The 25,794-nt window shown below is 41.0% G+C and overlaps 1 long non-coding RNA gene across 2 annotated transcripts in view; it reads left to right on the top strand.

Annotated features, from left to right (window-relative positions):
* Nucleotides 1–25,794, top strand: part of LOC119517855 — a 57,467-nt gene that overhangs the window by 3,954 nt on the left and 27,719 nt on the right. The window lies entirely within an intron of this gene.

Genomic DNA, 25,794 nt, shown 5'->3' with positions numbered 1-25,794 from the left:
TATTTTGGTGCTCTATTGTTGGGTGCCTATATGTTTGTAGTGCTAAATTTTGTGAATTGATCTTTCAATATATAATGTCTTTTTTTGCCCCTCATAATTGTTTTTGACTTAAAGTCTATATTTTATCTGATATTAGAATAACCACCTCAGCTGTCTTTTGGTTACTTCTTGTGTGATACTTATTTTTCCATCCTTTCACTTTCTACCTGTTTGTATCTGTGGATCAAAGGTGGGATCATGTTTCTTTATCCATTCTAATCTGTGGCTTTTGATTGGAGAGTTTGATCCATACACATTTAGGGTAATTACTGATAAGGCAAGATTTACTTCTGCCATTTTGCTAATTCTTTTTGTAAGCAATATACCTTTTTATTTGTTTCCTCCATTAATGCCTTTCTTCTGGTTTAGATCACCTTCTATAGTGAGTCATTTTGAATGACTTATCCTTTCCTTTTGTGTATACTTTTTAGACATTTCCTTTGTAGGTACCATGGGGATTAAATTTAGCATCATAAATCTGTTACAGTTTAGTTTGTGTTGATTACATCTTGAGTTAGCCTACACATACATTAAACCTATATCTCTCTATCCCTACCTTTTATGTTGTTCTCATCACAAATTACGTATTCATACATTGTGCTTCTAGTAATAAAGATTTACACTTCTATTTTATGCTTTTGAATCTTAAGCCAAATAGGAAATAAAAGATAGTATTACAAATAAAAAGTGTGTTCTGGTTTGCTAATGCTGCCGTTTGCAAAACACTAGAGATGGATTGGCTTTTATAAAGGGGGTTTATTTGGTTACAGAATTACAGTCTTAAGGCCATAAAGTGTCCAAGGTAAGGCATCAGTAATAGGGTACCTTCACTGGAGAAAGGCCATTGGCATCCAGAAAACTTATGTTAGCTGAGAAGGCACGTGCCTGGTGTCTGCTTGCTCCCAGGTTTCGTTTCAAAATGATGTTCTCCAAAATGTTGCTCTTGGGGCATTTTGTCCTCTCTTAGCTGCAGCTCCTCTTTAAAGTGTCACTCTCAGTTGCTCTCTGGTCCTTCTGTCTGTGAACTCCTTTATACGACTCCAGTGATTCAGTTAACACCCCTGAATGGGCAGGATAACACCTCCATGGAAATTATCTGATCAAACATTTCACTCACAGTTGAGTCACATCTCCATGGAAACACTCAATCAAAGGATTCCAATCTAATCAACACATCTGCCCCCACAAGACTGTATCAAAGATAATGGGGTTTTGGGGGACATGATACATCCAAACTGGCACACACTGTGTCTTTATTTCTTCATGCAACCGTAAGTTACAATTTAGTGTTCTTTCCTTTCAACATGAAGGTCTCCTTTTAGCAGTTCCTGTAAGTCAGCACCAGTAGTAATGAACTTCAGTTTATCTCCAAAAATGTCTTAATTTTGCCCCATATTTGAAGGGTTGCTTTGCCAGGTATATTCTTGGGTAACAATTTTTTTCTTTCAGTATTTTCAATATGTTGTCCTACTTCCTCCTGGCCTACATGGTTTCTATCGAGAAATTGGATGTTAATCTTATCAAGGATTCCTTATATGTGATGTGTTGTTTCTTTCTTGCTGTTTTTAAGATTCTATCTATATTTGGCATTTGACAGTTTGATTATAATGTGTCTTGATGTAGATCTGTTTGGGTTCATCCTGCTTTGTGTTTCTTGAGCATCTTGGATTTGTTATTTTTATCTTTAATTAGATTTGGGAAATTTTCAGCCACTATTTCTTCATGTATATATTTTTTTTCTGTTTTCTTCTGCTTCTGGAACTCCTATGATAGTATATTGGTTCCTCAGGTTCTGTTCTTTTTTTTTTTTTTTCATTCTTTTATCTTTCTGCTCCTTTCTGCTCCAAGAAGATACTTTGTATAATTTCAGAATTTTAGAATTCATTATGATTTGATTTGTGCCCTAACATATGATCTATCCCAGAGAATGTTCCATGTGCACTTGAGAAGAATGTGTATTTTGCTGTTTTGGGGTGGAGTGTTCTATATAAATCCATTAAGTTTAATTGCTTAATAGTATTGCTAAAGTTCTCTATTTCCTTATCAAACTTCTGCTTAGATGTTCTATCAATGATTTAAAGTGGTGTACAGAAGTCTCCAACTATTATTGTAGAACTATCTATTTCTCCCTTCATTTTTCTCAACTTGTGCTTCATATATTTTGGGGCTCTGTTATGAGGTGCATAGGTTTATAACTGTCATAGCTTCTTGCTGGAATGAACTGTTTATCATATATAATATCCTTTATCTCTTTAATTGTTTTGACTTTTGTCTGTTTTGTCTGAGAGTAATATTGTCACTTTAGCTCACTTTTAATTCTTTTTTTATTGTGGAATATAACATAGATACATACATAAAAGTGGTAACTTTCAAAGTACAATTTTTTTAAAAAATTCAGTTTTATTGAAATATATTCACATACCACATAATCATCCATGGTATACAATCAACTGTTCACAGTACAATCATATAGTTATGCATTCATCACCACAATCTATTTCTGAACATTTTCCTTATATCAGAAAGAATCAGCATAAGAATAAAAAATAAAAGTAAAAAAAGAACACCCAAACCATCCCCCCCCCACCCTATTTGTCATTTAGTTTTTGTCCCCACTTTTCTACCCATCCATCCACACACTCGACAAAGGGAGTGTAATCCATAAGGCCTTCACAATCACACTGTCACCCCTTGTAATCTATGTTATTATACAGTCGTCTTCAGAAGTCCAGCCTACTGGGTTGGAGTTTGGTAGTTTCAGGTATTTACTTCTAGCTATTCCAATACATTAAAACCTAAGAGGTGTTATCTATATAGTGCATAAGAATGTCCACCAGAGTGACCTCTCGACTCCACTTGAAATCTCTCAGCCACTGAAAGTATTTTGTCTCATTTTGCATCCCCCTTTTGGTCAAGAAGATATTCTCAATCCCATGATGCCGGGTCCAGATTCATCCCTGGGAGTCATATCCTGCGTTGCCAGGGAGATTTACACCCCTGGGAGTCAGTCCCACATAGGGGGGAGGGCAGTGAGTTCACCTGCTGCAGTGGGTCAGAGAGAGAGAGAGAGAGAGAGAGAGAGAGGGCTACATCTGAGCAACAAAGAGGTACTCGGGGAGACTCTTAGGCACAATTATATGCAAGTTTAGCCTCTCCTTTGCAGTAACGAGCCCCACAAGGGCAAGTCCCATGATAGAGGGCTCGGCACATCAAACCGCCAATCCCAGTGTTTGTGACAACATCAGCATCAGTCCAGGTGAGGCAGTCCAACACTTCTGCACCTTCCCGCAGCTCCTCAGGTTGGGGGGGGGGAGGCTGTAAATATATTTTTTAGTCTCTGCCCAAATTACTTTAGGGTGTGTCACTATTTCACTCTAACCTATACCAACCCACCATATCTCACTTCCTATTCAAAGCTCTGTGCAATCGTGGTGTTTGAACAAACTGACTATAGAGTTATACTGTTTAGAGAATATAGATCCTGCACCACATAGACGTCTCTTCCCTTGGTCTCACATGGAAGTTGAAGTTTTAAAACACAGTCAGTTTCAACCTTTAGCCTTTGGCCCAGTTTGCCCTAGTCTTAACCAGATCTGCTTCATTCATATCACTAATTGAAATCTGGGCTCTTTTTCAGCTTTTTTTTAACAGTTGCAGTATGCACTAATACTGACATTCATATCTGCCGAGCTCTAGCTCCGAGTTTCTCAAAGTACAATTTAACAAGTAGGTAGAGAGCAAATTTCAAAGAATGTTATGGGTTACTGTTCCAGAGTTTCAGTTATTTCCTTATTGTGAAATATAACATATATACAGAAAGGTGATAACTTTCAACGTACAATTTAATGAGTAGCTATAGAGCAATTTTCAAAGAATATTGTTCCAGTTTGTTAATGCTGCCATTATGCAAAGTATCAGAAATGAATTGGCTTTTATAAAGGGGGTTTATTTGGTTACAAATTTAGTCCCAAGGCCATGAAAGTGTCCAAATTAAGGTATCAGCAAGAGGATACCTTCACTGAAGAATGGTCGATGATGTCCTGAATGCCTCTGTTAGCTGGGAGGACACGTAGCTGGCATCTGCTGGTCCTTTGCTCCCAGGTTGTGTTGCTTTTAGCTTCTGATTCCAGTGGCTTTCTTGCTAAGCATCTGGGAGTCCTCTCTTAGCTTCTCCAGGGCAAACTCTGAGCTTCATCTCTTAGGTTAGCGTCTCCAAACGTCCTTCTGTCTGCATCTCCAAACATCTTTAAGTGTCAGCAAGCAACTGCGACTGTGTCGGCTCTTAGCTTCTCTCTTAAATACTCCAGTGAACTAATCAAGAGCCACCCTGAATGGGTGGGGCCACATCTTTATAGAAATAATCTAATTAGAAGTACCACCCACAGTTGGGGGAGTCACATCTCCATGGAAAAACTCAATCAAAGGTTCTACCCTAATCAAAAGACTAATAAATCTGCCCCCACAAGATTGCATTAAAGAACATGGCTTTTTGGGGGACATAATATATCCAAACAGGCACAAAATCGATTATAGTTTCACAATTTCAGTTATTTCCTTATTGTGAAATATAACATATATGCAGAAAGATGATAACTTTCAAAGTACAATTTAACAAGTAGTTATGTAGGAAATAAAAAAAAATGTTATGGGTTACAGTTCCACCATTTCAGTTCTTTCCTTCTAGCTATTCTAGTGTTTTAGAAACTAATATATACATACATACATACATACATACATATATATATATATATATATATATATATATATATTTAAGATTCAGTATTCATAATCCTTTGTTAAATCCAACCTTGTCTGTTGCTACCCCTCTTTCTTATTTGATCACTTTCCCATTGTTCAGGGATGTTTAGGCAGTGACCAACCTAACTTGTTCATGTTGAACAGGGGTGTCAACATTATGGGAAAGGGGGACACTTTTGGTTGTTGTTCTTGAAGAGGCTATTGTCTCTGGGTTTTGGGACTTATCTGGCATTGGAACACTTGGGAGGATTTAAGTTTCTGAAAAATAAACTTAGCGAGTGAAACTTTTATAGTCTCAGATAGGGACCAAGGTATTCTTTACGGTTTTTAGGACTACTGTTTATTAGAGCTTGTCATACCGTGGCCATTTGGCATCTCTAGCTGAAGGTTGCATAGGAGTAACCTCCAGGACAGTCTCTTGACTATTTGAAATCTCTTAGCCACTGAAACCTTATTTTGTTGCCTTTCTTTTCCCCCTTTTGGTCAAGAAGTCATTCTCAGTCCCTCGATGCCGGGGGTCAGACTCATTCCTATGATCCCTGTCCCATGTTGCCAGGGAGACTCACTTACCTGGGAATCCTGTCCCACATTGGGGAAAGGGTGATGAATTTGCATAGTTGGTCTGATAGAGAGAAAGGCACATCTGATCAACAAAAATGTTCTCTGGTGGTGATGCTTAGGCATAATTATAGGTGGGCTTAGCCACACCTTTACAACCATACATTTCACTAGAGCAGGCTTCAAGATCGAAGTCTTGACTTATTACGTAGGGGACTCCTGATTTCACACGGCATATATTCTGTCCAAGGTAAACAATCAGTGTCTCACATTGTTTTCATTTAGTTGTATAGTCATCATCATTCTCAATTTTAAACAATTATCATAATCCAAAACACCCCAAAGCTCTTATCAGCCCCAAATTATTCATCCCTAGTATTAGTGTGGTACTGGTAAGGTATTCCTATTAAATGTAGTCTATAATATGCAATAGGTAGTTTTTCCCCATATACTACTCTGTTGTTAACTCTTTGTACCAATGTCATACCTTAGAAGTAGATCATGCAAGCACATGTTTATATTTGTGGTGCTATTCTGTGGGATACATGCCTTTAAACAACCCCTTCAGTCACATTCGCCTTTTGTGCAGCACTGATACTTATAATCCCAGTAACGAACTATCATCACCCCTGTCCATTCCCATAACTTTAAGTTCACCCTCATTAACATGTCTCTACCTATTAAGTAATCATTCCCCCTTCACTATCTTCTATCTCTAGGTAGACACTACATTATAAGACACTGATTTACATAGCTCAGGGAGTTCATATTAGTGATAACATACAATCTCTCCTCTGGCTTATTTCACTCAGCATTATGTCTTCAAGGTTCATCCATGTTGTCATGTTTCACGACCTCATTCCTTCTTATTGCTGCATAGTATTCTATCATGTATGTACCACATTTTGTTTATCCACTTGTCTGTTGAAGGACACTTGGGTTGTTTCTGTCTCTTGGCAGTTGTGAACAATGCCACTATGAGTATCGGTATACAACTATCTGCTCGTGTCACTGCTTTCAGATCTTCTGGGTATATATACTGAGAAGTGGAATTGCTGGATCATAAGGTAATTTGATACATAGTTTTCTGAGGAACCGCCAAACTCTTCCATGGAGACTGTATCATTATACATTCCCACCAGCAATGAATATGAGTTCAAATTTCTCCACTTCCTCTCCAACATTTGTTGTTTCATGTTTGTTTAATGGCAGCCATTCTTATTGGGGTGAGATGGTATCTTATTGTGGTTTTGATTTGCATTTCCCTAATAGCTTGTGAAGACGAACATATTTTCATGTGTTTTTTGGCCATTTGTATTTCTTCTTCAGAAAAATGTCTTCATATCTTTTGCCCATTTTATAATTGGGCTTTTTGTATTATTGTCATTGAGTTGTAGCATTTCTTTATATATATGTCTCTTATCAGATATATGGTTTCCAAATATTTTCTCCCATTGCGTTGGCTGCCTTTTCACCTTTTTGACAAAATCCTTTGAGGCACAGAAGCCTTTGGTTTTGAGGAGTTTCCATTTATCTATTTTTTCTTTCATTGCTTGTGCTTTGGGTGTAAAGTCTAAGAAGCTATCTCCTAATACTAGGTCTTGAAGATGTTTTCCCATAGTATCTTCTAGGAATTTCATGGTATTGTCTCATATTGAGGTCTTTGATCCACTTTAAGTTAATTTTTGTATAGGATGTGAAGTAGGGGTCCTCTTTCATTCCTTTGGATATGGATATCTAGTTCTCCCAGCCCCATTTCTTGGAGAGGCTAGTCTGTCCCGGTTCAGTGGATTTGGGGGCCTTATCAAAAATCATTTGATCATAGATCTGAGGGTCTGTTTTTGAACTCTTGTTTCAATTCCATTGATCAATATGTCTATTTTGTGCAGTACCATGCTGTTTTTTTTTTTTTTTTTTTTTTTTGTTGTTGGAATTTTGATTGGGATTGCATTGAATCTGTAGATGAGTTTGGGTAGAATTGACATCTTAATGACATTTAGCCTTCCTATCCATGAACATGGAATATTTTTCCATCTTTTAAGGTCCCCTTCTATTTCTTTTAGTAGAGTTATGTAGTTTTCTTTGTATAGGTCTTTTACATCTTTGGTTAAGTTGATTCCTAGGTACTTGATTTTTTTAGTTGCTATTGAAAACGGTATCTTTTTCTTGAGTGTCTCTTCAGTTTGTTCATTTCTAGCATATAGAAACATTACTGACTTATGTGCATTAATCTTGTATCCCGCTACTTTGCTAAATTTGTTTATTAGCTCTAGTAGGTGTATCGTTGATTTCTCAGGGTTTTCTAGATATAAGATCATATCATCTGCAAACAATGACAGTTTTACTTCTTCTTTTCCAATTTGGATGCCTTTTATTTCTTTGTCTTGCCGGATTGCCCTGGCTAGCACTTCCAGCACAATGTTGAATAACAGTGGTGACAGCGGGCATCCTTGTCTTGTTCCTGATCTTAGAGGGAAGGCTTTCAGTCTCTCACCATTGAGTACTATGCTGGCTGTGGGTTTTTCATATATGCTCTTTATCATGTTGAGGAAGTTTCCTTCAATTCCTACCTTTTGAAGTGTTTTTATCAAAAAGGGATGTTGGATTTTGTCAAATGCTTTTTCAGCATCTATTGAGATGATCAATTGATTTTTCCCTTTCGAGTTTTTAATGTGTTGTAATACATTGATTGTTTTTCTGATGTTGAACCATCCTTGCATGCCTGGAATGAACCCCACTTGGTCATGGTGTATGATTTTTTTAATGTGTCTTTGGATTCGATTTGCAAGTATTTTGTTGAGGATTTTTGCATCTATATTCATTAGGGAGATTGGCCGGTAGTTTTCCTTTTTTGTAGCATCTTTGCCTGGTTTTGGTATTAGATTGATGTTAGCTTCATAAAATGAGTTAGGTAGTGTTCCATTTTTTTCAATGTTTTGAAAGAGTTTGAGTAAGATTGGTGTCAGTTCTTTCTGGAAAGTTTGGTAGAATTCCCCTGTGAAGCCATCTGGCCCTGGGCATTTATTTGTGGGAAGATTTTTGATGACTGATTGGATCTCTTTGCTTGTGATGGGTTGGTTGAGGTCTTCTATTTCTTCTCTGGTCAGTCTAGGTTGTTCATATGTTTCCAGGAAATTGTCCATTTCTTCTACATTATCCAGTTTGTTGCCATACAGTTGTTCATAATATCCTCTTATAATTTTTTTAATTTCTTCAGGATCTGCAGTTATGTCACCTTTTTCATTCATTATTTTGTTTATATGGGTCTTCTCTCTTTCTGATTTTGTCAGTCTAGCTAGGGGCTTGTCAATCTTGTTGATCTTCTCAAAGAACCAACTTTTGGTGATATTTATCCTTTCTATTGTTTTTTTGTTCTCTATGTCATTTATTTCTGCTTTAATCCTTGTTATTTCTTTTCTTCTACTTGGTTTAGGATTGGTTTGCTGTTCATTTTCTAGCTTCTTCAGTTGATCCATTAGTTCTTTGATTTTGGCTCTTTCTTCCTTTTTAATATATGCGTTTAGTGCTATAAATTTCCCCCTTAGCACTGCTTTTGCTGCATCCCATAGGTTTTGGTATGTTGTGTTCTCATTTTCATTCGTCTCTATATATTTAGCAATTTCTCTTGCTATTTCTTCTTTAACCCACTGATTGTTTAGGAGTGTGTTGTTTAACCTCCAGGTATTTGTGAATTTTCTAAGTCTCTGATGGTTATTGACTTCTAATTGTATTCCATTGTGGTCAGAGAATGTGCTTTGAATGATTTCAATCTTTTTAAATTTATTGAGGCTTGTTTTATGTCCCAGCATATGATCTATTCTGGAGAAAGTTCCGTGAGCACTAGAAAAGTATGTGTATCCTGGTGATTTGGGATGTAATGTCCTGTAGATGTCTGTTAAATCTAATTCATTTATCAGATTGTTTAGGTTTTCACTTTCCTTATTGGTCTTCTGTCTGGTTGATCTATCTATAGGAGAGAGTGATGTGTTGAAGTCTCCCACAATTATTGTGGAAACATCAATTGCTTCCTTTAGTTTTGCCAATGTTTCTCTCATGTATTTTGTGGCACCTTGATTGGGTGCATAGACATTTACGATTGTTATTTCTTCTTGCTGAATTGCCCCTTTTATTAGTATGTAGTGGCCTTCTTTGTCTCTCAAAACATCCCTGCATTTGAAGTCTATTTTATCTGAGATTAATATTGCTACACCTGCTTTCTTTTGGCTGTAGCTTGCATGAAATATTTTTTTCCATCCTTTCACTTTCAATTTCTTTGTGTCCCTGTGTCTAAGATGAGTCTCTTGTATGCAACATATTGATGGTTCATTTTTTTTGATCCATTCTGCGAATCTATATCTTTTAATTGGGGAGTTTAATCCATTTACATTCAACGTTAAAACCGTGAAGGCATTTCTTGAATCGGCCATCTTATCCTTTGGATTATGTTTGCCATATTTTTCCCTCTCTCTATTAATATCCTTTATTGTACCCATACCGAATCTCTTTAGTACTGAACCTTTCTCCAAGTCTCTCTGTCCTGTCTTTGTTTCTCTGTCTGTAGGGCTCCCTTTAGTATCTCCAGTAGGGCAGGTCTCTTGTTAGCAAATTCTCTCAGCATTTCTTTGTCTGTGAAAAATTTAAGCTCTCCCTCAAATTTGAAGGAGAGCTTTGCTGGATAAAGTATTCTTGGCTGGAAATTCCTCTCTCTCAGAATTTTAAATATATCGTGCCATTGCCTTCTCGCCTCCATGGTGGCTGCTGAGTAGTCACTACTTAGTCTTATGCTGTTTCCTTTGTATGTGGTGAATTGCTTTTCTCTTGCTGCTTTCAGAACTTGCTCCTTCTCTTCTATGTTTGACAGTGTGATCAGTATATGTCTCGGAGTGGGTTTTTTTGGATTTATTCTATTTGGAGTTCGCTGAGCATTTATGATTTGTGTATTTATGTTGTTTAGAAGATTTGGGAAGTTTTCCCCAACAATTTCTTTGAATACTCTTCCTAGACCTTTACCCTTTTCTTCCCCTTCTGGGACACCAATGAGTCTTATATTCGGACGCTTCATATTATCTATCATATCCCTGAGGTCCATTTCGAGTTTTTTCAATTTTTTTCCCCATTCTTTCTTTTATGCTTTCATTTTCCATTCTGTCATCTTCCAGGTCACTGATTCGTTGTTCAACTTCCTCTAGTCTTGTACTATGAGTGTCCAGAATCTTTTTAATTTGGTCAACAGTTTCTTTAATTTCCATAAGATCATCCATTTTTTTATTTAGTCTTGCAATGTCTTCTTTATGCTCTTCTAGGGTCTTCTTGATTTCCTTCATGTCCCGTACTAGGGTCTCATTGTTCATCTTTAGTTCTTTGAGTAGCTGCTCTAGGTGTGTCTCTTCTGGTCTTTTGATTTGGGTGCTTGGGCTTGGGTTATCCATATCGTCTGGTTTTTTCATATGCTTTATAATTTTCTGTTGTTTTTGGCCTCGTGGCATTTGCTGTCCTTGATAGGGTTCTTTTAGGGTTTGTAGACCAGTTGAAGTCCTTATCTCTAATTTATCAGATCTACAGCTTCGTGGAGTACACTTTCTCTAACTAACCAGCAGGTGGCGTCCACGAGCCACCTGTTCTCCACAAGCCAGATCTCCCCTGCTTAGCCTTTTTGGTGAGTGGGGGAGTGAGTCTTGTGGGGCCCAATTGGTGTCCCAAGCTTGCGTGTGTAGTTGGTGTTGCCTGCCCTGTATGTGGGGCGTGTTTCTGGGCAGTCGGGGTGGGGGGGGTGGCCCTAACAATCAAATCTCCCTGATGATCCTAGAGTTTTAAAGCTACTGCAATAGTCTAATCCTTCAGTTCAGTCCTGCCACAGTTTGTCTCTGCCACTGACCCACAAGTCTTTGGTATTGGCGTATGGCTCCTGAGACTTGCAAGTGGGCCCCTCTTCCAGGCTGTGCACCCCGGGTCCTCTGTTGAGGGATGACTGTGCTATGTCACAGGTGAGTGCCGTCCCCCCAGGGCAGTTCTGGGCTGCTGGGCTGTGTTGGGAGGCTCCCAGTCTGCTCAAATGATGGCTGAATGGGGCTCTGTTAATTCACACTGCTCCCCCTTCCCAGCTCTGGGACATTCAGCTGAGGTTGCAGGGAAGGCTAATGTCCACGCCCAGTTTTGTGGTGTGTGCCTGTTATTTGGAGCACTTCCGTCACACTGGGTTGTCTGGGGCAGCTCTGGGCTATGGGGCTGGCGATGGGCAGGAGTGTTTCCTGTCCACCAGGATGGTGGCTGTGAGCGGACCCCCCCCTTTTCTTGGGAAGTTGTGTTGTTTAGTGAATTTTCTCAGCCACTGGATTATTGCCTTTTGTCTCAGAGCTCTCTTAGTTCTGCTCTTGACTTGACGTGCCCAAATTTCAATTCTTTGAAGCTTTCTGTATTGAGCTTCTTAGAGTAATTGTTTTAGAAAAAGCAAAAAGGATTTAAAAAAAAAAAAAACAAAAAAAAAACGGCCCTCCTCAGAGATCTAATGGGTTATTGAAATGCTAATAGACAAAGCAACCAGGGCCATTAAGGAAAGGTGCCCTGGGCAGAGAGATCAGCCTTGCTTCGGGATTTGCATATGCGCCTCAAGGCCTGATCTCCGCCCTTCCCCTTTCTGTGTTCACCAGAACTCCAAAAATCCTCTGCTTTTACTTTGGAGCTTCTCGTGTTGTTTTCCTTCTATGCCCGTCTCCTCTCTGCTGGGCTGGCTGCTCTCAGAGTCTCTGGTGTCTGGCCTCAGTCTATCTATGGTTGGAGTTTGAATCAGTAGAATGAGTTTCCGATGAGAGCAGCCACTGCAATTCTCCCTTCTCCTTCCTGGAGCTGACAGCCCCTCCTCCCCCGGGACTGAGCCTGGCAGGGAGGGGCGCGGGTCCCCTGGCCGCAAAAACTTACAGATTTTGGTGATCTCAGCAGTTCCACGTTTTCATGAGTGTTGTATGAAGTATGCCCAAAGACAGATTGCTCTGTGGTGTCCAGTCCACGCAGTTCCTGGCTTTTTACCTACTTTCCTGGAGGAGTAACTATACAAACAACAGGGGGTAGTTAAAATGATTCCAGGAAACACAACCTTCACTGGAGGATGGCCAATGGTGTCCAGATAACCTCTGTTAGCTGGGAAGGCACATGGCTGGCATCTGCTCCAAGTTCTGGTTTCAAAATGGCTTTCTCTCTAGGCTGCAGCTCCTCAAAAATGTCACTTTTAGTTGCTCTTGGGGTGCTTGTCCTCTCTGCTTCTCTGGAGCAAAAGTCTGCTTTCAATGGCCATCTTCAAACTGTCTCTCATCTGCAGCTACTCTCTCAGCTTCTGTGCATTCTTCAAAGTGTCCCTCTTGGCTGTAGCCACCATGCTGTTTTGACCACTGTGGGTTTATAGTAGGCTTTAAAGTCAGAATGTTTACGTCTTCCTACTTCATTCTTTTTTAGAATGTTTTTGGCAATTCAAGGCCCTTTCCAAATCAATTTGATAAAATTGGTTTTTCAAAGGCTGCAAAGTAGGTTTCTGGAATTTTGATTGAAATTGCATTGAATCCGTAGATCAATTTGGGCAGAATTGACATCTTAACGACATTTAGGCTTCCTATCCATGAACACAGAATATCTTTCCAGCTGTTTAGGTCCTTTTTGATTTCTTTCAGTGAAGTTTTGTTATTTTCTGTGTAGAGGTCTTTTACATCTTTGGTTAAGTTCATTCCTAGGTACTTGATTTTTCTAAGTTGCTATTGTGAATGGAATTTTTTTCTCAAGTGTCTCTTCAGTTAAGTCATTACTAGAATATAGGGACATTACTAACTTTAGGACATTAATTTTGCATCTCGCCACTCTGCTGAATTTGTTTATTAGCTCAAGTAGTTTTGTCATTGATTTCTCAGGATTTTCCAAAAATAAGATCTTATCATCTGCAAATAATGACAGTTTTACTTCTTTCCAATTTGGATGTCTTTTATTTCTTTTCTTGTTGGATTGCTCTGGATAGAACTTCTAGCACAATGTTGAATAATAGTGGTGACAGCGGGCATCTTCATCTTGTTCCCGATCTTAGGGGGAAGGTTTTCAGTCTCTCACTGTTGAGTACTATGCTGGTTGTGGGTTTTTCATATATTCCCTTTATCATATTGAGGAAGTCTCCTTCAATTCCTACCTTTTGAAGTTTTGTTTTTTTTTTTAATCAAAAAAGGATGCTGAATTTTGTCAAATGTTTTTTCAGCATCTATTGAGATGATCATTTAATTTTTCCCTTTCAATTTGTTAATGTGTTGTATTATTTTGATTGATTTTCTTATGTTGAACCACCCTTGCATGCCTGGAATGAACCCACCTGGTCATGATGTATGATTCTTTCAATGTGTCTTTGGATTTGATTTGCAGATATTTTGTTGAGAATTTTTGTGACTATATTCATTAGGGAGGAGGTTGGCCTGTAGTTTTCCTTTCTTGTAGTATCTTTGTCTGATTTTGGTATTCAAGTGACGTTAACTTCATAAAATGAAGTAGTGTTCCTTTTTCTTCAATTTTCTGAAAGAATTTGAATGGAATGGTGTCAGTTCTTTTTGGAAAGTTTAGTAAAATTCCCCTGTGAAACCATCTGGCTCTGGGCTTTTATTTATAGGAAGCTTTTTGGTGACTGATTGGCTCTCCTTACTTGTGGTTGGTTTGCTGAGGTCTTCTGTATCCTCCCTGGTCATTCTAGGTTGTTCATGTGTTTCTAGGAAATTACCCATTTCCTCTAATTCATCTGGTTTGTTGTTGTACAGTTGTTCATAGTATCCTCTTAGGATTTTTCAAATTTTGTCAAGATCCAGAGTAATGTCCCCCCTCTTATTTCTTATTTTGTTTATTTGGGTCTTCTTTCTTTTTGACTTTGTCAGTCTGGCTAAGTGTCAATCTTCTTGATCTTCTCAAAGAACTAACTTGTGTTTTTGTTTATTCTCTCTGTTGTTTCTTTGTTCTCCAGATCATTTATTTCTGCTTTAATCTTTGTTATTTCTTTTCTTCTACTTACTTTAGGGTTAGTTTGCTGATCATTCTTCCACTTCTTCAGTTGTTCAGTTAGGTCTTTGGTTTTAGCTTTTTCTTCCTTTTTAAAATATACGTTTAAAGCTATAAATTTCCCTATCAGCACCACCTTCACTGTATCCCATAGGTTTTGATATGTTGTGTTCTTGTTTTTGTTAGTCTCTAGATAGTTAGCAATTTCTCTTGAAATTTCTTCTTTGACCCAATGATTGTTTAGGAGTGTGTTGTTTAACCTCTACATATTTGTGGATGATCTGGTTCCCTGGTGGTTGTTGATTTCTAGTTGGATTCCACTGTGTTCAGAGAATATGCTTTGAATAATTTCAATCTTTTAAAATTTATTGAAACTTCTTTTGTGCCTCAGCATATGATTTATCCTGGAGAACATTCCATGGGTGCTACAGAATAGTGTGTATCCTGGTAATTTGGGATGTAACACTCTATATATGTCTGTTAAGTCTAATTTGTTTATCACATTGTTTAGGTTCTCAGTTTCCTTACTGGTCCTCTGTCTAATTCTCTCTATATAAGCGAGTGGTGCATTCAAGTCCCTCACTATTATTGTTGAAATGTCTGTTGCTTCCTTCAGTTTTGCCAGTGTTTGTCTCATGTACTTTGGAGCTCCTTGATTGGTTGCATACACATTTATGATTGTTATTTCTTCTTAGTGAATTGTCCCTCTTATTAATATATAGTGTCCTTCTTTGTCTCCTAGGACATCTTTGCATTTAAAGTCTGTTTTGTCTGGTATTACTATAGCTACCCCTGCTTTCTTTTGCTGCAGCTTATGTGTAATATTTTCTTCTATCCTTTCACTTTCAATCTCTTTGTGTTACTGGGTCTAAGATGAGTCTTTTGTAAACAGCATATTGTTGGGTCATATTTTTTAATCCATTCTACCAGTCTGTATCTTTTAATTGGGGGGTTTAACCCATTCACTTTCAAAGTTATTACTGTGAAGGCAGTTCTTGAACCATCTTATTCTTTGATTTTTGTCAGATGTATTCCCTCCCCTCTCTTTTTTCCTTTTAAATTACCCTTACTAATACTCTCCTTTTTTTCCTCAGTGGTAGAACTCCCTTTAGTATTTCTTGCAGGGCAGGTCTCTTGTTAACAGATTCTCTCAGCATTTGTTTGTCTGTGAAAATTTTAAACTCTCCCTCAATTTTGAAGTAAAGAATTCTTGGCTGACAATTTTTCTCTTTCTGGATCTTAAATATGTCATACCACTGCCTTCTCACCTCCATGGTGCCTGCTGGGTGGTCAGTACTTGGTCTTTTTTTTTTTTTTTTTCCTTTGGACAAACCATATAATTCACATATACAATTCTCATGAACAAGAACATTCTTTTATGCAATCTCATTAAGTGCAGCTAAGAAGTTCAAGAAATTCAACATTGATACAAAGCTTATATTCTATATTTCCTTTTTTTTTTTTTTGTCTTCTTATGTCCCAACTGTATCCCTTTGAGTCTCCTCTCCTCCATCTTCAGATCCCACCCAGGCTCATCTTTGGCATTTAATTGTCATTGCCTATTTAGACCGTGACCGTCTTTTTCTTTTTTCTTTTTTTTTTCTTTTTCAATTGTGGAAACATATATATGGCCTAAATCTTCCCATTCCAACCCCTCTCTAGCATTCCATTAGTGAGATTAATCACATTTAGAATGTTGTAATGCTATCACCTTCCCACCATCTATTACTAGAAATTTCCCTTCACCCCAAACAGCAACCCTACACTCATTTCTTAACTCCCCATTGCCCCTTCCCCCACTTCTCGTAACCTATACTCTACTTTTCATCTCTGTGGTTGTATTCTCTGATAATTTCTTTGTGTTTACTGTGGGGCTTAAATTTAACCTCTTAAATCCATAACAATCTTGTTTTTCTTTGATACCAACTTAACTTCAATAGGGCACATGTAAACTATATTCCTATATTCCTCCATTCCCCCACCTTTATATAGTTCTTGTCAAAAATTACATATTTTACATTGAGTCCAAAACCACTGATTTGTCATTAGAGTTTATGTATTTTATATCCTGTAGGAAGTAAATAGTGGAGTTACAAATCAAAAATTATTGACTTCTATTTGTATTCCATTGTGGTCAGAGAATGCTTTGCATATATTCAGTTTTTTTTTTTTAATTTATTGAGGCTTGTTTTATGTCCCAGCATATGGTCTATTCTGGAGAAAGATCCGTGATCACTAGAGAAAAATGTGTGTCCTGGTGATTTGGGACGTAATGTTCTATATATGTCTGTTAAAATTGTCTCTCTCTCTCTCTCTCTCTCTCCTTTCTTTGTTTTGCTGTCAGTAGGGCTCTCTTTAGTATCTGAAGTAGGGCAGGTCTTTTATTAGCAAAATATCTCAGCATTTGTTTCTCTGTGAAAAATTTAAGCTCTCCCTCAAATTTGAAGGAGAGTTTTGCTGGATAAAGTATTCTTGGTTGGAAATATGTCATGCCACTGCCTTCTTGCCTCTATGGTGGCCGCTGAGTAGTCACTACTTAGTCTTATGTTGTTTCCTTTGTATGTGGTGAATTTCTTTTCTCTTGCTGCTTTCAGAACTTGCTCCTTCTCTTCAGTATTTGAGAGTCTGATCAGAATATGTCTTGGAGTGGGTTTATTTGGATTTATTCTATTTGGAGTTCGCTGGGCATTTATGCTTTGTGTATTTATATTGTGTAGAAGGTTTGGGGAGTTTTCCCTAACAATTTCTTTGAATACTCTTTCTAGACCTTCACCCTTCTGTTCCCCTTCTCGGACACCAATGAGTCTTAAGTTTGGACATTTTATTTTATCTATCGTATCCCCGAGATCCATTTCGATTTTTCAATTTTTTCCCCATTCTTTCTTTTGTTCTTTCATTTTCCATTTTGTGGTCATTGAGGATGCTGAGTTGTTGTTCAGCTTCCTCTAATCTTGTATTATGAGTATCCAGAGTCTTTTTAATTTGGCCAACAGTTTCTTTTATTTCCATAAGATCTTCTATTTTTTTATTTACTCTTGCAGTTTCTTCTTTATGCTCTTCTAGGGTCTTCTTCATGTCCTTTACATCCTGTGCCATGCTCTTCTTCATGTCCTTTATGTCCTGTGCCATGCTCTCATTGTTTGATTTTATGTCTTTGATTAATTGCGCCAAGTACTGTGTCTCTTCTGATCTTTTGATTTGGGTGTTTGGATTTGGGTTCTCCATATTGTTTGGTTTTGTCATATGCTTTAAGATTTTCTGTTGGTTTTGGCCTCTAGGCATTTGCTTTACTTGATAGGGTTCTTTCTGGATATAAAAAAATACCGATCTCTAAACTTTCTCTAACTAGCCAGCAGATGGCATCTGTGAGTTACCTATTCCCCTCAAGTCAGTTCTCCCCAACTTTGTCTTTGTGGTGTGTGGGGTTCTGATTCTTGTGGGGTTCATTTGGTGCACTAAGTTTGGGTGTGGTGTTGGTGCTGTCTGCCCTGAATGTGGAGCGTGTGTCTGGGTGGTTAGGGAGGCAGGGCAGCTTTAATAATCAAACCTCTCAGGTGTTCCCGGAGATTTAAGGGTGTTACAAGAGTCTAAGCCTTCATTTCAGTCTTGCCACAGATTGTCTCTGCCGCTGACCCACAAGTCCTTGGTATTGGTGTAGGGTTCCTGGGTTTTCTGAGCAGGTTCCCTACCCCTGCCATGCTCTTCCAGGACCTCTGCTGAGGGAAGGCTGTGCCACGTCACAAGTGCGTGCCGGCCTCCAGGGAAGCCCTGGGCTACTGGGCTGTGCAGGGGCATTCCCAGCCTGCTTTAAAGAAGGTTGAATGGGGCGTATTAATTTCCTCCTTTTCGCACAGCTCCACCTTCCTAGCTCTGGGACAATTAGCTGTGGGTGCACTAAAGGCATACACGGCCGATATTTGTGGCATGTGCGTGGTGCTGCAGGAAAGACTCCCTGTCAGATTGGGTTTCTTGGTGCGGCTCTGGGCTGTGGGTCCGGCCCTGGGCGGGAGCGTCCCCAGGCCACCGGAGGGATGTCTGCAAAGGGCGCAGTTTCTTTCTCCTTTTGGCTCTCCTCTGTCCCACTGTCCCTGAGATAATCAGCAGCGGGTGTGGGGAGGGCTATCCTCCACGCCAGACACTGAGGCATTGGCTACAGTCTGCTCCTGCAGTGCTTCACTGCACAGTTCTCAAGGCTGCATCTGCAGCTGCTCCCGGTTTTTTTTTTTTTTTTAAAAGAACTAGTTCGTCTCCAAATGCCAGCCCGCGGTTTCGCCACACTGCAGCATGGCTGTGGGACTTTCAGCTGGCTTAGTCACTTGTTTCAGAATGCAGACTCCCAGTTTCACCAAATGCACGCTCCCTGTTGGATTTAGCAGACCTTGTCCAGCTGGTGCATCGCTGGAACTGGTGTTCTGGGTCACTTTCTGGCTTTTATCTAGTATTTTTCACGGAGGTGTTTTGTTTGCCCTGTCTTACTTAGCTGCCATCTTAGGTTCCTCCAGTACTTAGTCTTATGTCGTTTCCCTTGTATGTTTGTGGTGAATCACTTCTCTCTTGCTGCTTTCAGGACTTTCTCTTTCTCTTTAGCATTTGACAACCTGATTAATATGTGTCTTGGAGTGGGTCTATTTGGATTTATTCTATTTGGAGTCATTGGGCTTCTTTAGTTTGCATATTTATGTCTTTTATAAGGGTTGGGAAGTTATCCCCAATGATTTCCTCAAATATGCTCCCTAGCTCTTTACTCTTCACTTCTCCTTCTGGGACACCAGTTGTTCTTATATTTGTACACCTCATGTTGTCCATCATTTGTATATTACTTCTTTGATTAATTGCTCCAAGTTCTGTGTCTCCTTCGACTTTTACATTTGCTCGTTTGGCTTGTCCATATCTTCTTGGGTCTTCATGTGCTTTGTGATTTTCTGTTGTCTTCAGGGCATTTGCTTATCTTGATAAGGTTATTTTGATAAATACAGAATTATTTGAATATTTATATAGAATTTGGCAGAGCCACAGATTATGGAGTGTACTTTCCCTGTCTTCCCAGCAGAGGTGCTCCTGAGCCACCTCTCACCCTCAAGCCAGCTTCTCCCCAAGCATGCCTGCACACTGGGCGGGGTCCAAACCATGTGAACATCCAGTCAATGCACCTGTTGTCCGCGTGCACTGGGGACTGCTATCCCTGGGGGTGAGGGGTGGGCTCTGTGCAGTTTGGCAGGGCATCTGCTTAAGGGCACCGTGGGTATGGTGATTCCCAGGCCTCTGAGTGGATCACTCTCGAGCTGAGGGGCTGCGCGTCTCACCCTTCAGCTCCATCGTGCCCCGCTCCCTACCTGCCGTGCGCCTGTGAGCCTCTGGGGTGGGGGACGGGCTGCTGGTGCTTCCATGTGATGCCCTTGCCTGTCCCTGCCTCTTCGCTCATGCACAGTGTGGGCTTCCGTGGAGGAAGAGTAAATGCGGTCAACACAGGTCTGCTGTTTCCCGAGTTCCCTAACGGGAGCTCCCGTATGCAGGGCTGAGGAGGATTATCTCTCCAGCTAATTGCTGAGATGGGTGTGCAGGAGTGGAGAGCTGCTCCCTCTGCTCCGTGGCCAGTTTGCAGCTGCCAACCCCTGGCGGCGGTCCTGGCTGAATAAACTTACCCCGTCCTTTCAGACACAGTTTCTCTGCTTTTTCATCCAAGTCCCCACCATGTATTGTACAGGTCCCTCTCTGGCCTCTTGTACCCTGGAACTGCTGTCCCAGGCGTTTTCTGCCTTTTCTGTAGTTTCTTTCATGGAGAAGTTTTCTCTGTCTCATCTACTCCACCATCTTCCTGGAAGTCCCAAGACTATGTCCTTTTAAATCCACTCTTGTGGGGCAGACCTGTTGTAGTTGGGATCTTTCGATTAGGCTGTTTCCATGGAGATGTGACCCACCCAATTTTGAGTGGGACCTTTGGTTAGATTATTTCCATGGAGATGTGACCCCACCCATTCAACATGGATCTTAATTAGTTTACTGGCATCCTCTATGAGAGGATAAAAGGCAGAGACATTTTCCACCAAGCTCAGAGATGCTCAGAAATTGCCCAGAGATGTTTTGGAGACAGCCATTTGCCCCCGGGTAGCTAAGAGAGGACCCCCACATGCTTAGAGATAAAAGCCCTGGGAGAAAGAAGCAAGGACCAACAGGAGCTGAGAGAGAGAAGTTAAGACAGAAGCCCAGAGACATTTTTGAGAAAGCAGCAGAAACCAGAAGCTAACCCTGGGAGAGGCCCAGCAGACTCTGGCCATGTGGCTTCCCATGTGACAGAGAAACCCCAGATGCATGTGGCCTTTCTTCAGGTAAGGTAGCATCCTATTGATGCCTTGATTGGGACATTTTAATGGTCTTAGAACTGTAAATTTGTGAACTAATAAACCCCCATTGTAAAAGCCAGTCCATTTCTGGTATATTGCATTTTGGTAGCTTAGCAAACCAAAACACTAGTTCATATGGTAGTTCTATACTTAGCTTTCTGAGGAACTGCCAAACTCTTCCAAAGTGTGGCTGTACCATTTTACATTGCCACCAACAGTGAATGAGTGTTCCTGTTTTCTGCATCCTCTCCAAAATTTGTTTTCCATTTTATTAATAGCAGTGTTCCAATCCAGATTAACCCCAAGACCAAAGAATATTAGGGACTTCCAAAACAGGAGATGATTTTTTCTGATGGTGGCTGGTCGGGGGAGTGAAGTCAGTTCTCCATTATTCTGCAGAGAGAGAGAGGAGTGCCAAGGTGAGGGGGCTCCTAAAAGTTTGTGACAGTGGAGTTTCTCATAAGATTTGGTTACAACAAGGTCTTGTGAGATTTGGTTACTAACAGTAAGTAGGGGAGGGGACTTTTAATCCTTCCCCCTCCCCAGGCGTGGGGGCTGTTGCCTTGTCATGTCAGCAGCTGCATGTATCTCATAATAGAGGAGGGGATGGGGTCCCGGGCCCAGGTCCTCACAGCCCACCCCCATGCAGCAGGCAATGTTGACTATAGGACAGACATGCCGGATGAGAGACAACAGAACACTAGGATCACTCCACACAGAAATAACCCCACCAAGAGATGCTACTGACATTTGATAAAATCTGTGCTTATTTCCTGATGCATTGAATTCTGCCGGGCCAGCAGGGTGTCCCATGCAGTCCAATTCATAGGGGTTACAGTCCAAGAAAGGCTGGTAGCACCTCAAGGTGGCAAGTCTGTGCAAACTCAACATTGGGTTCAATTGTGGGAATGAGTTACTGCTGAGGCCCCTGGGGTATTATGGGTGAAAAGAAAGATGTTTGTGGGGAAAAATAGGGGTAGTTCCTGCTGATATACAGGCTAAGTTTCCATTAGTGGACCGAAGAGTTCCTGGAGAAGAGGTGCTATAAGGGGGGTTTAGATATCACACTATTTCCCCCTCCAATTGCAAGGAGTCTTCTGGGGTTAAATCTATGGTTAGCTTAGGTATAATAAGTGCCCACAAAGTCATACATACATACAGAACCTTGAGGTATTGGTGGTCCCGGGTTGGTTATATATACATCTTAAATCTTATGTGACCCCAATACTCCATGGGCTTAGGATTCCCAACTAGTGCAGGTGCATTGGCCAGGACAATGGCCAAATGACCTTATTTTCCCCACTTTCTAATGCTTGTGGCACAGGTGAGAGCAACTTATTTTCATTACCTTGTTGTGGTTGTAATGTTGCTGGTCCTTTCACCTGGATTCGCAGCACTTGCCTGGGTCCTGCAGTTACCAGTTCAGGGGAGCAGAAGCGGCTGCTCGAGGCTGTGAATTGAGGTTGGTGGGGGCTGCATCTAACTGATGGGTCCCCTGCTGCAAGGATTGTTTGTTGTCTTTTAGCTGCTCTTTCAAATGCCCATTCTTTCAGTCAGCCCCGCTGCTGTGGGGTTGTGTGGTAGTGTGGCAGATGAAATGTCCATAGACATTATGTTCAGTAATCCAGGCTTGCATTAACTGTAAAGGGGGTCCCTCTGTCACTGTCCACGTGTGTGGGGACCCCAGTGAAAGCCCTTGATTTCTCTAGGCTACCTATTGCAGCCCTCTGGTTGGCTTTTCCTACTGGGAGGGCCAGTAACAGCCCAGGAGCTGTGTCTACAGCTGTAAAGGCATATTTTGTACCCTCAGATAAGGGAAGCAGCCTAATGTGGTCTATTTGCCATCTGGTGACTGGGATCTGCTCACGGCCGATGTGACTGAGTTGGTGAGAAGCATTCTTGGTTGTTGCAGCAAGCAGGAGGGGCCGGCATCTACAGCCTTCAGTTGTTCCCTCACGATAGGCAACTGGAATTGCTGTGCCAGCCTCTGCAGAGTCTGGTTTCCTCAGTGTCCTGTTTTCCTGTGTAGCCATTCAGCAGCCTCATATGATGTTGTCTCCAAGCTATGAAGTTTTGCTGAAGCATCTGCTTCGATATTGCCTGGTAGAGTCAATGTTATGGGCAGAAACCTGAAACCTGAAACTTGCGCCTGTGGCAGGCAGCCCAGATGTCTTCCCACATTTCCTTCCCCCATAAAGGGCAGCCAATGGTGGTCCGTTGCCCTTGCTTCCATGTGGCCATCCACACTGTTAGGCCCTGGTACACTGCCCAGTTGGCTGTACAAATAGTGCATATCCTGGTTTGTGAACAATCACCATCCATATGGCCCTTAAGTCAGCCCATTGACTGCTTTGCCATAGTCCCAGTTTCCTACCATATGGTGTCCGATACAGCGACTGCTGTCCAGGTGGCCGGCTGCCCATGTGCTGATCCATCAGTATACCAGGCAGACTCCGGTATACTGCCACATCTCTGAATGGTGGGCACAGAAGCAGCCACCTCAGGAGGATCAGCAGGAAGGGGCAAGTGTTGTTCTCCCACATAGGAAACTGTTCCTAGACTATCAAGCATTTCTGCAATTAAGGGGCTATTGTTAAAGACACTGGGTTGTAGCAGATGGGCATTCCATTTTGTCAGAATGCTCAGCTGAGCACTCCCTGAATGGGGTTCATTTGCTGTGTCTTTTAGCCACTCCTCTGTGGGGATGGCAGTGCGCAATGACATAGGACATTTTTGGGTACGTCTTTCACCTAGGAGCAGGGTGTCATAGGCAGTGCATAATTGTTTTTCTAAGGGACTGTACTGAAGTTTGGCTCCTTTTCAGAGCTGAGACCAAAAGCCAGTGGAACTTGCTCTGCCTGTTCCCTTTGCCACAAGCCCCACCCAAAGCCAATATTGGTTCTGACCACGTCTAATTCGCAAGGCTCACCTGGGTCCACCCCTCTAAAGCCTGACCCTGTGCAGTAGCCTGTTTGACTTTTTCAAAAGCAGCTTATTCTGGAACATTCCATTGTCATGTGTTTCCTGACTTAACTAGGACATAACAGGTTTTAGAATCTGCACTAAATGGGGTATAAATGGTCTCTGATAACATAACAAACCAAGGGAAGCCAGGAACTGTTTAGATGTATGTGGAGTGGGGGTGATTTTGCACTTGATCTCTGGCAGAGGGAATAGCCTTAGCAGTGGGTTCCAATACTGCAAGAGAGTTATCTGTCAACAATACATCATCAATATAATGAAAGAGAGTGACCTCTGCTGGAGGTTTCCACATTTTAAAATCTTGAGCTACTAAACCATGGCAGGAGCGGGACCATGAAGATATTCTTCTGGTAGCACGGCAAATGTCCATGGTTGTCTTTCCCACATGAAGGCAGACAGGCTGGCTGGAGGGGTCTAAGGAGATACAAAAAAAAGTGTTAGCAAGGCCTAACACAGAATGAAACTGGCCTAATTGAGTACTTATGTCCTGTAACAGAGTAGTTATATTTGGTACAGCTGTAAACAAAAGAGGAGATACTTTGTTAAGCTTTCTATAATCAATAGTCATTTACCGGGTTCCACTGGTTTTTCTTACTGGCCAGACTGGACTGTTAAATGGCCTGTGAACAGGGATTATAATGCCCACTCTCTCTAATTCTAGATGGTAGCAGTAATTTCTTGATGACCCCCTCGCAATTTATATCGACACACTGCTACTGTGCATCTGGGGGAGGGTATCTTTACTGGTGACCACATAGCATGTCCTCTTTGGACAGTTTGACCACTCGGCACCAGAGACGGAATTAACCTTTAGTAGTTTGTACAATGATACTCTGCAAAATGTCAATTTCTAATATATATTCTGGAATGGGAGATATGTACACTGTGTACTTTCGAGTGGTAGTTGGCCAGTCTACATTAGTAATTGTTGTGTTGCTGTAATACTTTGGCCTCTGTACCTGGTGATAGCTAATGTAGGCCCTCCGGGCCATGGCTGTTTTTCATATATTGGGGTGCATTTTGCTCCAGTATTCACTAGTGCTAAAACTTTATGTTCATTATAGGGGACCAGAAAATAGTTAACTCAGTAGGCAGCCTCCAATCCCTCATTTATAGCTTTTATTTGTGGATCTTGACCTGTCCCATGTGCAAGGGCAAAAGGGGCTTGCCATGCTTCCTTGGCAGGGGAAGTGGGGGGCTCTTTATACTGTAAGGGCTGTTTTTCAACCAGAGATTGTTTCTCCCTCTGGTGATCTGGTTATAAATTCAGTATCTCTCTGCCCTTTTGGTAACTTACTCCATAACCTTACTAGCACAGGGTTTGGTTATCAGTCTCTTCAATTTTAGTGCCAGTGGCTGTTAGGTCAGCCCACATCTGTCTGCATGACACACGGTTTGGACCATCATGTCTTTTTGTGGCACAGCCCATAGCTCTGACTCTAGCCCCTTTTTGCCTTAGGTGTTCAGATTCTCCGAGATCTGCTACTACTTGGGTGGCCTTGGAGATGGGTTGCCCCACCAGTGTGCTAAGAATGGGCACCAGTGTCCCATACCGTTGATGTGGGGCTCTTTGTAAGATTGTTTTTTTATGCCCATGGTGAAAGTTTCATTATCTGGTCCCACAAATTTAGCATAAACTGCATGTTTCGTTCCTAGCCCCCCTGTGCCAGTTTGAATGTATTATGTTCCCCCAAATGCCATTATCTTTGATGCAGTCTTGTGTGGGCAGGAAACGTATTGGTGTTGATTGGGTTGGAAATCTTTGATTGGATGTTTCTGTGGAGATGTGATCACTCAATTGAGGGTGAGACCTTTCATTGGATGATTTCCATGGAGGTGTGGCCCTGCCCATTCAGCATGGGCCTTGATTAGTTTACTGGAGCACTATATAAGCTCAGACAGAACAAGTGAGCTTGCTACAGCCAAGAGGGACACTTTGAAGAATGTACAGGAGCTGAGAGAGGAGCTGCAGATGAGAAACAGTTTGAAGATGGCCGTTGAAAGCAGACTCTTGCTCTAGAGAAGCTAAGAGAGGACAAACACCCCAAGAGCAACTAAGAGTGACATTTTTGAGGAACTGCAGCCTAGAGAGGAATGTCCTGGGAGA

This window comes from Choloepus didactylus, chromosome 21 (genome assembly GCF_015220235.1).
Source record: "Choloepus didactylus isolate mChoDid1 chromosome 21, mChoDid1.pri, whole genome shotgun sequence".
Lineage (NCBI taxonomy): Eukaryota > Metazoa > Chordata > Mammalia > Pilosa > Megalonychidae > Choloepus > Choloepus didactylus.
Note: the sequence above shows the minus strand (reverse complement) of the source record. Positions and strands in the feature narration are given on the sequence as shown.